This window comes from Protomyctophum bolini (genome assembly GCF_963924005.1).
Source record: "Protomyctophum bolini genome assembly, chromosome: 17".
Classification (NCBI taxonomy): Eukaryota; Metazoa; Chordata; class Actinopteri; order Myctophiformes; family Myctophidae; genus Protomyctophum; species Protomyctophum bolini.
In genome coordinates, this window is record NC_137878.1 from 29,061,090 (window position 1) to 29,075,348 (window position 14,259).

Genomic DNA, 14,259 nt, shown 5'->3' on the forward strand with positions numbered 1-14,259 from the left:
ATAGACTGTAAAAAATATGGACAAAGCGTTCCGCGGGTCTAACGTGAACGTAAAATGAAGCCTGTCAATCCTTGCAATGGAAGTCGCCATCTTTCTAGATCAGTTTTGGCCCAGTTCAGGCCAGCTGGCCCATTGGCTGGCCCAGACAACGAGGCGGGACTTCCCCCTTCTTCTTCGTTGGTTTTTATTTTGACTCGAATTAATAATAATAATTTGCCTCCCAAAATAATTGCCAAAATAATTTGCCTCCCAAAATAATTTGCCTCCCAAAATAATTTGCCAAAGAAACAGCTCCTAAAACATTATTTGACACTTTTGGTTGTTGAAAAACAGCTTCTAACCATTATTTGACACTTTGGTTGTTGAGAAACAGCTCCTAAAACATTATTTGACACTTTTGGTTGTTGAAAAACAGCTTCTAACCATTATTTGACACTTTTGGTTGTTGAAAAACAGCTTCTAACCATTATTTGACACGTTGGTTGTTGAGAAACAGCTCCTAAAACATTATTTTACACTTTTGGTTGTTGAGAAACAGCTCCTAAAACATTATTTGACACTTTTGGTTGTTGAAAAACAGCTTCTAACCATTATTTGACACTTTGGTTGTTGAGAAACAGCTCATAAAACATTATTTTACACTTTTGGTTGTTGAGAAACAGCTCCTAAAACATTATTTGACACTTTTGGTTGTTGAAAAACAGCTTCTAACCATTATTTGACACTTTGGTTGTTGAGAAACAGCTCCTAAAACATTATTTTACACTTTTGGTTGTTGAGAAACAGCTCCTAAAACATTATTTGACACTTTTGGTTGTTGAAAAACAGCTTCTAACCATTATTTGACACTTTGGTTGTTGAGAAACAGCTCATAAAACATTATGTTACACTTTTGGTTGTTGAGAAACAGCTCCTAAAACATTATTTGACACTTTTCGTTGTTGAAAAACAGCTTCTAACCATTATTTGACACTTTGGTTGTTGAGAAACAGCTCATAAAACATTATTTTACACTTTTGGTTGTTGAGAAACAGCTCCTAAAACATTATTTGACACTTTTGGTTGTTGAAAAACAGCTTCTAACCATTATTTGACACTTTGGTTGTTGAGAAACAGCTCCTAAAACATTATTTTACACTTTTGGTTGTTGAGAAACAGCTCCTAAAACATTATTTGACACTTTTGGTTGTTGAAAAACAGCTTCTAACCATTATTTGACACTTTGGTTGTTGAGAAACAGCTCCTAAAACATTATTTTACACTTTTGGTTGTTGAAAAACAGCTTCTAACCATTATTTGACACTTTGGTTGTTGAGAAACAGCTCCTAAAACATTATTTGACACTTTTGGTTGTTGAAAAACAGCTTCTAACCATTATTTGACACGTTGGTTGTTGAGAAACAGCTCAAAAAACATTATTTTACACTTTTGGTTGTTGAGAAACAGCTCCTAAAACATTATTTGACACTTTTGGTTGTTGAAAAACAGCTTCTAACCATTATTTGACACTTTGGTTGTTGAGAAACAGCTCCTAAAACATTATTTTACACTTTTGGTTGTTGAGAAACAGCTCCTAAAACATTATTTGACACTTTTGGTTGTTGAAAAACAGCTTCTAACCATTATTTGACACTTTGGTTGTTGAGAAACAGCTCCTAAAACATTATTTTACACTTTTGGTTGCTGAGAAACAGCTCATAAAACATTATTTGACACTTTTGGTTGTTGAAAAACAGCTTCTAACCATTATTTGACACTTTGGTTGTTGAGAAACAGCTCCTAAAACATTATTTGACACTTTTGGTTGTTGAGAAACAGCTCTTAAAACATTATTTGACACTTTTGGTTGTTGAAAAACAGCTTCTAACCATTATTTGACACTTTGGTTGTTGAGAAACAGCTCCTAAAACATTATTTTACACTTTTGGTTGTTGAGAAACAGCTCCTAAAACATTATTTGACACTTTTGGTTGTTGGAAAACAGCTTCTAACCATTATTTGACACTTTGGTTGTTGAGAAACAGCTCCTAAAACATTATTTTACACTTTTGGTTGTTGAGAAACAGCTCCTAAAACATTATTTGACACTTTTGGTTGTTGAAAAACAGCTTCTAACCATTATTTGACACTTTGGTTGTTGAGAAACAGCTCCTAAAACATTATTTTACACTTTTGGTTGTTGAGAAACAGCTCCTAAAACATTATTTGACACTTTTGGTTGTTGAAAAACAGCTTCTAACCATTATTTGACACTTTGGTTGTTGAGAAACAGCTCCTAAAACATTATTTTACACTTTGGGAGGCAAATTATTTTGGGAGGCAAATTATTTTGGGAGGCAAATTATTTTGGGAGGCAAATTATTTTGGGAGGCAAATTATTTTGGGATGCAAATTATTTTGGCAGGCAAATTATTTTGGGAGGCAAATTATTTTGGGAGGCAAATTATTTTGGGAGGCAAATTATTTTGGCAAATTATTTTTGGAGGCAAATTATTTTGGCAAATTATTTTGGCAAATTATTTTGGGAGGCAAATTATTTTGGGATGCAAATTATTTTGGCAAATTATTTTGGGAGGCAAATTATTTTGGCAAATTATTTTGGGAGGCAAATTATTTTGGCCAATTATTTTGGGAGGCAAATTATTTTTGGCAAATTATTTTGGGAGGCAAATTATTTGGCAAATTATTTTGGCAAATTATTTTGGGAGGCAAATTATTTTGGCAAATTATTTTGGGAGGCAAATTATTTTGGCAGGCAAATTATTTTGGCAAATTATTTTGGCAAATTATTTTGGCAAATTATTTTGGGAGGCAAATTATTTTGGGAGGCAAATTATTTTGGGAGGCAAATTATTTTGGGAGGCAAATTATTTTGGGAGGCAAATTATTTTGGCAAATTATTTTGGGAGGCAAATTATTTTGGCAAATTATTTTGGGAGGCAAATTATTTTGGGAGGCAAATTATTTTGGCAAATTATTTTGGCAAATTATTTTGGGAGGCAAATTATTTTGGGAGGCAAATTATTTTGGGAGGCAAATTATTTTGGCAAATTATTTTGGGAGGCAAATTATTTTGGGAGGCAAATTATTTTGGGAGGCAAATTATTTTGGGAGGCAAATTATTTTGGGATGCAAATTATTTTGGGAGGCAAATTATTTTGGGAGGCAAATTATTTTGGCAAATTATTTTGGGAGGCAAATTATTTTGGCAAATTATTTTGGGAGGCAAATTATTTTGGCAAATTATTTTGGGAGGCAAATTATTTTGGCAAATTATTTTGGGAGGCAAATTATTTTGGCAGGCAAATTATTTTGGCAAATTATTTTGGCAAATTATTTTATTATTATTATGCAAGAATTTTGCATTCGTGCGTGCGTGCTACCTGTGTGTTGAAGGCGTCTCCCAGACTGGTGAACAGGTATTCATATCCGTACGCAGCCTTACAGTTGAGCCAGACCACATGGTACACACTCTGACCAATCCACGCAGAGATCACCTCCTTGATGCCGCGGAGACACGCCTCCTACACACACACACACACACACACACACACACACACACACATACAAACACACACACACACAGAGAACTAATGTTTAAACCATAGACTGTAAAAAATATGGACAAAGCGTTCCGCGGGTCTAACGTGAACGTAAAATGAAGCCTGTCAATCCTTGCAATGGAAGTCGCCATCTTTCTAGATCAGTTTTGGCCCAGTTCAGGCCAGCTGGCCCATTGGCTGGCCCAGACAACGAGGCGGGACTTCCCCCTTCTTCTTCGTTGGTTTTTATTTTGACTCGAGTGGGTGGGGGATTATTTTGTAATCTGCAAATAATAATAATTTGCCTCCCAAAATAATTGCCAAAATAATTTGCCTCCCAAAATAATTTGCTGAAACAGCTCCTAAAACATTATTTGACACTTTTGGTTGTTGAAAAACAGCTTCTAACCATTATTTGACACTTTGGTTGTTGAGAAACAGCTCCTAAAACAATATTTGACAATTTTGGTTGTTGAAAAACAGCTTCTAACCATTATTTGACACTTTGGTTGTTGAGAAACAGCTCCTAAAACATTATTTTACACTTTTGGTTGTTGAGAAACAGCTCCTAAAACATTATTTGACACTTTTGGTTGTTGAAAAACAGCTTCTAACCATTATTTGACACTTTGGTTGTTGAGAAACAGCTCCTAAAACATTATTTGACACTTTTCGTTGTTGAAAAACAGCTTCTAACCATTATTTGACACTTTGGTTGTTGAGAAACAGCTCATAAAACATTATTTTACACTTTTGGTTGTTGAGAAACAGCTCCTAAAACATTATTTGACACTTTTGGTTGTTGAAAAACAGCTTCTAACCATTATTTGACACTTTGGTTGTTGAGAAACAGCTCCTAAAACATTATTTTACACTTTTGGTTGTTGAGAAACAGCTCCTAAAACATTATTTGACACTTTTGGTTGTTGAAAAACAGCTTCTAACCATTATTTGACACTTTGGTTGTTGAGAAACAGCTCCTAAAACATTATTTTACACTTTTGGTTGTTGAAAAACAGCTTCTAACCATTATTTGACACTTTGGTTGTTGAGAAACAGCTCCTAAAACATTATTTTACACTTTTGGTTGTTGAGAAACAGCTCCTAAAACATTATTTGACACTTTTGGTTGTTGGAAAACAGCTTCTAACCATTATTTGACACTTTGGTTGTTGAGAAACAGCTCCTAAAACATTATTTTACACTTTTGGTTGTTGAGAAACAGCTCCTAAAACATTATTTGACACTTTTGGTTGTTGAAAAACAGCTTCTAACCATTATTTGACACTTTGGTTGTTGAGAAACAGCTCCTAAAACATTATTTTACACTTTTGGTTGTTGAGAAACAGCTCCTAAAACATTATTTGACACTTTTGGTTGTTGAAAAACAGCTTCTAACCATTATTTGACACTTTGGTTGTTGAGAAACAGCTCCTAAAACATTATTTTACACTTTGGGAGGCAAATTATTTTGGGAGGCAAATTATTTTGGGAGGCAAATTATTTTGGGAGGCAAATTATTTTGGGAGGCAAATTATTTTGGGATGCAAATTATTTTGGCAGGCAAATTATTTTGGGAGGCAAATTATTTTGGGAGGCAAATTATTTTGGGAGGCAAATTATTTTGGCAAATTATTTTTGGAGGCAAATTATTTTGGCAAATTATTTTGGCAAATTATTTTGGGAGGCAAATTATTTTGGGATGCAAATTATTTTGGCAAATTATTTTGGGAGGCAAATTATTTTGGCAAATTATTTTGGGAGGCAAATTATTTTGGCAGGCAAATTATTTTGGCAAATTATTTTGGCAAATTATTTTGGCAAATTATTTTGGCAAATTATTTTGGGAGGCAAATTATTTTGGGAGGCAAATTATTTTGGGAGGCAAATTATTTTGGGAGGCAAATTATTTTGGGAGGCAAATTATTTTGGCAAATTATTTTGGGAGGCAAATTATTTTGGCAAATTATTTTGGGAGGCAAATTATTTTGGGAGGCAAATTATTTTGGCAAATTATTTTGGGAGGCAAATTATTTTGGGAGGCAAATTATTTTGGGAGGCAAATTATTTTGGCAAATTATTTTGGGAGGCAAATTATTTTGGCAAATTATTTTGGGAGGCAAATTATTTTGGGAGGCAAATTATTTTGGGAGGCAAATTATTTTGGGATGCAAATTATTTTGGGAGGCAAATTATTTTGGGAGGCAAATTATTTTGGCAAATTATTTTGGGAGGCAAATTATTTTGGCAAATTATTTTGGAAGGCAAATTATTTTGGCAAATTATTTTGGGAGGCAAATTATTTTGGCAAATTATTTTGGGAGGCAAATTATTTTGGCAGGCAAATTATTTTGGCAAATTATTTTGGCAAATTATTTTATTATTATTATGCAAGAATTTTGCATTCGTGCGTGCGTGCTACCTGTGTGTTGAAGGCGTCTCCCAGACTGGTGAACAGGTATTCATATCCGTACGCAGCCTTACAGTTGAGCCAGACCACATGGTACACACTCTGACCAATCCACGCAGAGATCACCTCCTTGATGCCGCGGAGACACGCCTCCTACACACACACACACACACACACACACACACACACACACATACAAACACACACACACACAGAGAACTAATGTTTAAACCATAGACTGTAAAAAATATGGACAAAGCGTTCCGCGGGTCTAACGTGAACGTAAAATGAAGCCTGTCAATCCTTGCAATGGAAGTCGCCATCTTTCTAGATCAGTTTTGGCCCAGTTCAGGCCAGCTGGCCCATTGGCTGGCCCAGACAACGAGGCGGGACTTCCCCCTTCTTCTTCGTTGGTTTTTATTTTGACTCGAGTGGGTGGGGGATTATTTTGTAATCTGCAAATAATAATAATTTGCCTCCCAAAATAATTGCCAAAATAATTTGCCTCCCAAAATAATTTGCTGAAACAGCTCCTAAAACATTATTTGACACTTTTGGTTGTTGAAAAACAGCTTCTAACCATTATTTGACACTTTGGTTGTTGAGAAACAGCTCCTAAAACAATATTTGACAATTTTGGTTGTTGAAAAACAGCTTCTAACCATTATTTGACACTTTGGTTGTTGAGAAACAGCTCCTAAAACATTATTTTACACTTTTGGTTGTTGAGAAACAGCTCCTAAAACATTATTTGACACTTTTGGTTGTTGAAAAACAGCTTCTAACCATTATTTGACACTTTGGTTGTTGAGAAACAGCTCCTAAAACATTATTTGACACTTTTCGTTGTTGAAAAACAGCTTCTAACCATTATTTGACACTTTGGTTGTTGAGAAACAGCTCATAAAACATTATTTTACACTTTTGGTTGTTGAGAAACAGCTCCTAAAACATTATTTGACACTTTTGGTTGTTGAAAAACAGCTTCTAACCATTATTTGACACTTTGGTTGTTGAGAAACAGCTCCTAAAACATTATTTTACACTTTTGGTTGTTGAGAAACAGCTCCTAAAACATTATTTGACACTTTTGGTTGTTGAAAAACAGCTTCTAACCATTATTTGACACTTTGGTTGTTGAGAAACAGCTCCTAAAACATTATTTTACACTTTTGGTTGTTGAAAAACAGCTTCTAACCATTATTTGACACTTTGGTTGTTGAGAAACAGCTCCTAAAACATTATTTTACACTTTTGGTTGTTGAGAAACAGCTCCTAAAACATTATTTGACACTTTTGGTTGTTGGAAAACAGCTTCTAACCATTATTTGACACTTTGGTTGTTGAGAAACAGCTCCTAAAACATTATTTTACACTTTTGGTTGTTGAGAAACAGCTCCTAAAACATTATTTGACACTTTTGGTTGTTGAAAAACAGCTTCTAACCATTATTTGACACTTTGGTTGTTGAGAAACAGCTCCTAAAACATTATTTTACACTTTTGGTTGTTGAGAAACAGCTCCTAAAACATTATTTGACACTTTTGGTTGTTGAAAAACAGCTTCTAACCATTATTTGACACTTTGGTTGTTGAGAAACAGCTCCTAAAACATTATTTTACACTTTGGGAGGCAAATTATTTTGGGAGGCAAATTATTTTGGGAGGCAAATTATTTTGGGAGGCAAATTATTTTGGGATGCAAATTATTTTGGCAGGCAAATTATTTTGGGAGGCAAATTATTTTGGGAGGCAAATTATTTTGGGAGGCAAATTATTTTGGCAAATTATTTTTGGAGGCAAATTATTTTGGCAAATTATTTTGGCAAATTATTTTGGGAGGCAAATTATTTTGGGATGCAAATTATTTTGGCAAATTATTTTGGGAGGCAAATTATTTTGGCAAATTATTTTGGGAGGCAAATTATTTTGGCAGGCAAATTATTTTGGCAAATTATTTTGGCAAATTATTTTATTATTATTATGCAAGAATTTTGCATTCGTGCGTGCGTGCTACCTGTGTGTTGAAGGCGTCTCCCAGACTGGTGAACAGGTATTCATATCCGTACGCAGCCTTACAGTTGAGCCAGACCACATGGTACACACTCTGACCAATCCACGCAGAGATCACCTCCTTGATGCCGCGGAGACACGCCTCCTACACACACACACACACACACACACACACACACACACACATACAAACACACACACACACAGAGAACTAATGTTTAAACCATAGACTGTAAAAAATATGGACAAAGCGTTCCGCGGGTCTAACGTGAACGTAAAATGAAGCCTGTCAATCCTTGCAATGGAAGTCGCCATCTTTCTAGATCAGTTTTGGCCCAGTTCAGGCCAGCTGGCCCATTGGCTGGCCCAGACAACGAGGCGGGACTTCCCCCTTCTTCTTCGTTGGTTTTTATTTTGACTCGAATTAATAATAATAATTTGCCTCCCAAAATAATTGCCAAAATAATTTGCCTCCCAAAATAATTTGCCTCCCAAAATAATTTGCCAAAGAAACAGCTCCTAAAACATTATTTGACACTTTTGGTTGTTGAAAAACAGCTTCTAACCATTATTTGACACTTTGGTTGTTGAGAAACAGCTCCTAAAACATTATTTGACACTTTTGGTTGTTGAAAAACAGCTTCTAACCATTATTTGACACGTTGGTTGTTGAGAAACAGCTCCTAAAACATTATTTTACACTTTTGGTTGTTGAGAAACAGCTCCTAAAACATTATTTGACACTTTTGGTTGTTGAAAAACAGCTTCTAACCATTATTTGACACTTTGGTTGTTGAGAAACAGCTCATAAAACATTATTTTACACTTTTGGTTGTTGAGAAACAGCTCCTAAAACATTATTTGACACTTTTGGTTGTTGAAAAACAGCTTCTAACCATTATTTGACACTTTGGTTGTTGAGAAACAGCTCCTAAAACATTATTTTACACTTTTGGTTGTTGAGAAACAGCTCCTAAAACATTATTTGACACTTTTGGTTGTTGAAAAACAGCTTCTAACCATTATTTGACACTTTGGTTGTTGAGAAACAGCTCATAAAACATTATTTTACACTTTTGGTTGTTGAGAAACAGCTCCTAAAACATTATTTGACACTTTTCGTTGTTGAAAAACAGCTTCTAACCATTATTTGACACTTTGGTTGTTGAGAAACAGCTCATAAAACATTATTTTACACTTTTGGTTGTTGAGAAACAGCTCCTAAAACATTATTTGACACTTTTGGTTGTTGAAAAACAGCTTCTAACCATTATTTGACACTTTGGTTGTTGAGAAACAGCTCCTAAAACATTATTTTACACTTTTGGTTGTTGAGAAACAGCTCCTAAAACATTATTTGACACTTTTGGTTGTTGAAAAACAGCTTCTAACCATTATTTGACACTTTGGTTGTTGAGAAACAGCTCCTAAAACATTATTTTACACTTTTGGTTGTTGAAAAACAGCTTCTAACCATTATTTGACACTTTGGTTGTTGAGAAACAGCTCCTAAAACATTATTTGACACTTTTGGTTGTTGAAAAACAGCTTCTAACCATTATTTGACACGTTGGTTGTTGAGAAACAGCTCAAAAAACATTATTTTACACTTTTGGTTGTTGAGAAACAGCTCCTAAAACATTATTTGACACTTTTGGTTGTTGAAAAACAGCTTCTAACCATTATTTGACACTTTGGTTGTTGAGAAACAGCTCCTAAAACATTATTTTACACTTTTGGTTGTTGAGAAACAGATCCTAAAACATTATTTGACACTTTTGGTTGTTGAAAAACAGCTTCTAACCATTATTTGACACTTTGGTTGTTGAGAAACAGCTCCTAAAACATTATTTGACACTTTTGGTTGTTGAAAAACAGCTTCTAACCATTATTTGACACTTTGGTTGTTGAGAAACAGCTCCTAAAACATTATTTTACACTTTTGGTTGTTGAGAAACAGCTCCTAAAACATTATTTGACACTTTTGGTTGTTGAAAAACAGCTTCTAACCATTATTTGACACTTTGGTTGTTGAGAAACAGCTCCTAAAACATTATTTTACACTTTTGGTTGCTGAGAAACAGCTCATAAAACATTATTTGACACTTTTGGTTGTTGAAAAACAGCTTCTAACCATTATTTGACACTTTGGTTGTTGAGAAACAGCTCCTAAAACATTATTTGACACTTTTGGTTGTTGAGAAACAGCTCTTAAAACATTATTTGACACTTTTGGTTGTTGAAAAACAGCTTCTAACCATTATTTGACACTTTGGTTGTTGAGAAACAGCTCCTAAAACATTATTTTACACTTTTGGTTGTTGAGAAACAGCTCCTAAAACATTATTTGACACTTTTGGTTGTTGAAAAACAGCTTCTAACCATTATTTGACACTTTGGTTGTTGAGAAACAGCTCCTAAAACATTATTTTACACTTTTGGTTGTTGAGAAACAGCTCCTAAAACATTATTTGACACTTTTGGTTGTTGAAAAACAGCTTCTAACCATTATTTGACACTTTGGTTGTTGAGAAACAGCTCCTAAAACATTATTTTACACTTTTGGTTGTTGAGAAACAGCTCCTAAAACATTATTTGACACTTTTGGTTGTTGAAAAACAGCTTCTAACCATTATTTGACACTTTGGTTGTTGAGAAACAGCTCCTAAAACATTATTTTACACTTTGGGAGGCAAATTATTTTGGGAGGCAAATTATTTTGGGAGGCAAATTATTTTGGGAGGCAAATTATTTTGGGAGGCAAATTATTTTGGGATGCAAATTATTTTGGCAGGCAAATTATTTTGGGAGGCAAATTATTTTGGGAGGCAAATTATTTTGGGAGGCAAATTATTTTGGCAAATTATTTTTGGAGGCAAATTATTTTGGCAAATTATTTTGGGAGGCAAATTATTTTGGCAAATTATTTTTGGAGGCAAATTATTTTGGCAAATTATTTTGGGAGGCAAATTATTTTGGCAAATTATTTTGGGAGGCAAATTATTTTGGCAAATTATTTTGGCAAATTATTTTGGGAGGCAAATTATTTTGGGAGGCAAATTATTTTGGGAGGCAAATTATTTTGGCAAATTATTTTGGGAGGCAAATTATTTTGGGAGGCAAATTATTTTGGCAGGCAAATTTATTTTGGGAGGGGAGGCAAATTATTTTGGCAAATTATTTTGGGAGGCAAATTATTTTGGCAGGCAAATTATTTTGGCAAATTATTTTGGGAGGCAAATTATTTTGGGATGCAAATTATTTTGGCAAATTATTTTGGGAGGCAAATTATTTTGGGAGGCAAATTATTTTGGCAAATTATTTTGGGAGGCAAATTATTTTGGCCAATTATTTTGGCAAATTATTTTGGGAGGCAAATTATTTTTGGCAAATTATTTTGGGAGGCAAATTATTTTGGCAAATTATTTTGGGAGGCAAATTATTTTGGCAAATTATTTTGGGAGGCAAATTATTTTGGCAAATTATTTTGGGAGGCAAATTATTTTGGGAGGCAAATTATTTTGGGAGGCAAATTATTTTGGCAGGCAACTTATTTTGGGAGGCAAATTATTTTGGGAGGCAAATTATTTTGGGAGGCAAATTATTTTGGCAAATTATTTTGGCAAATTATTTTTGGAGGCAAATTATTTTGGCAAATTATTTTGGGAGGCAAATTATTTTGGCAAATTATTTTGGGAGGCAAATTATTTTGGCAAATTATTTTGGGAGGCAAATTATTTTGGCAAATTATTTTGGCAAATTATTTTGGGAGGCAAATTATTTTGGCAGGCAAATTTATTTTGGGAGGGGAGGCAAATTATTTTGGCAAATTATTTTGGGAGGCAAATTATTTTGGGAGGCAAATTATTTTGGCAGGCAAATTATTTTGGGATGCAAATTATTTTGGCAAATTATTTTGGGAGGCAAATTATTTTGGCAAATTATTTTGGGAGGCAAATTATTTTGGCCAATTATTTTGGGAGGCAAATTATTTTTGGCAAATTATTTTGGGAGGCAAATTATTTGGCAAATTATTTTGGCAAATTATTTTGGGAGGCAAATTATTTTGGCAAATTATTTTGGGAGGCAAATTATTTTGGCAGGCAAATTATTTTGGCAAATTATTTTGGCAAATTATTTTGGCAAATTATTTTGGCAAATTATTTTGGGAGGCAAATTATTTTGGGAGGCAAATTATTTTGGCAAATTATTTTGGGAGGCAAATTATTTTGGGAGGCAAATTATTTTGGGAGGCAAATTATTTTGGCAAATTATTTTGGGAGGCAAATTATTTTGGCAAATTATTTTGGCAAATTATTTTGGGAGGCAAATTATTTTGGGAGGCAAATTATTTTGGGAGGCAAATTATTTTGGCAAATTATTTTGGGAGGCAAATTATTTTGGCAAATTATTTTGGGAGGCAAATTATTTTGGGAGGCAAATTATTTTGGGAGGCTAATTATTTTGGGAGGCAAATTATTTTGGGATGCAAATTATTTTGGCAAATTATTTTGGGAGGCAAATTATTTTGGGAGGCAAATTATTTTGGGAGGCAAATTATTTTGGCAAATTATTTTGGGAGGCAAATTATTTTGGCAAATTATTTTGGGAGGCAAATTATTTTGGCAAATTATTTTGGGAGGCAAATTATTTTGGCAAATTATTTTGGCAAATTATTTTGGGAGGCAAATTATTTTGGCAAATTATTTTGGGAGGCAAATTATTTTGGCAGGCAAATTTATTTTGGGAGGGGAGGCAAATTATTTTGGCAAATTATTTTGGGAGGCAAATTATTTTGGCAGGCAAATTATTTTGGCAAATTATTTTGGCAAATTATTTTGGGAGGCAAATTATTTTGGGATGCAAATTATTTTGGCAAATTATTTTGGGAGGCAAATTATTTTGGGAGGCAAATTATTTTGGCAAATTATTTTGGGAGGCAAATTATTTTGGCCAATTATTTTGGCAAATTATTTTGGGAGGCAAATTATTTTTGGCAAATTATTTTGGGAGGCAAATTATTTTGGCAAATTATTTTGGGAGGCAAATTATTTTGGCAAATTATTTTGGGAGGCAAATTATTTTGGGAGGCAAATTATTTTGGGAGGCAAATTATTTTGGCAAATTATTTTGGCAAATTATTTTGGCAAATTATTTTGGCAGGCAACTTATTTTGGGAGGCAAATTATTTTGGGAGGCAAATTATTTTGGGAGGCAAATTATTTTGGCAAATTATTTTGGCAAATTATTTTGGGAGGCAAATTATTTTGGCAAATTATTTTGGGAGGCAAATTATTTTGGCAAATTATTTTGGGAGGCAAATTATTTTGGCAAATTATTTTGGGAGGCAAATTATTTTGGCAAATTATTTTGGGAGGCAAATTATTTTGGCAGGCAAATTTATTTTGGGAGGGGAGGCAAATTATTTTGGCAAATTATTTTGGGAGGCAAATTATTTTGGGAGGCAAATTATTTTGGGAGGCAAATTATTTTGGCAAATTATTTTGGGAGGCAAATTATTTTGGGATGCAAATTATTTTGGCAAATTATTTTGGGAGGCAAATTATTTTGGCAAATTATTTTGGGAGGCAAATTATTTTGGCCAATTATTTTGGGAGGCAAATTATTTTTGGCAAATTATTTTGGGAGGCAAATTATTTGGCAAATTATTTTGGCAAATTATTTTGGGAGGCAAATTATTTTGGCAAATTATTTTGGGAGGCAAATTATTTTGGCAGGCAAATTATTTTGGCAAATTATTTTGGCAAATTATTTTGGCAAATTATTTTGGCAAATTATTTTGGCAAATTATTTTGGGAGGCAAATTATTTTGGGAGGCAAATTATTTTGGGAGGCAAATTATTTTGGGAGGCAAATTATTTTGGCAAATTATTTTGGGAGGCAAATTATTTTGGGAGGCAAATTATTTTGGCAAATTATTTTGGCAAATTATTTTGGGAGGCAAATTATTTTGGGAGGCAAATTATTTTGGGAGGCAAATTATTTTGGGAGGCAAATTATTTTGGGAGGCAAATTATTTTGGCAAATTATTTTGGGAGGCAAATTATTTTGGCAAATTATTTTGGGAGGCAAATTATTTTGGGAGGCAAATTATTTTGGGAGGCAAATTATTTTGGGATGCAAATTATTTTGGGAGGCAAATTATTTTGGGAGGCAAATTATTTTGGCAAATTATTTTGGGAGGCAAATTATTTTGGCAAATTATTTTGGGAGGCAAATTATTTTGGCAAATTATTTTGGGAGGCAAATTATTTTGGCAAATTATTTTGGGAGG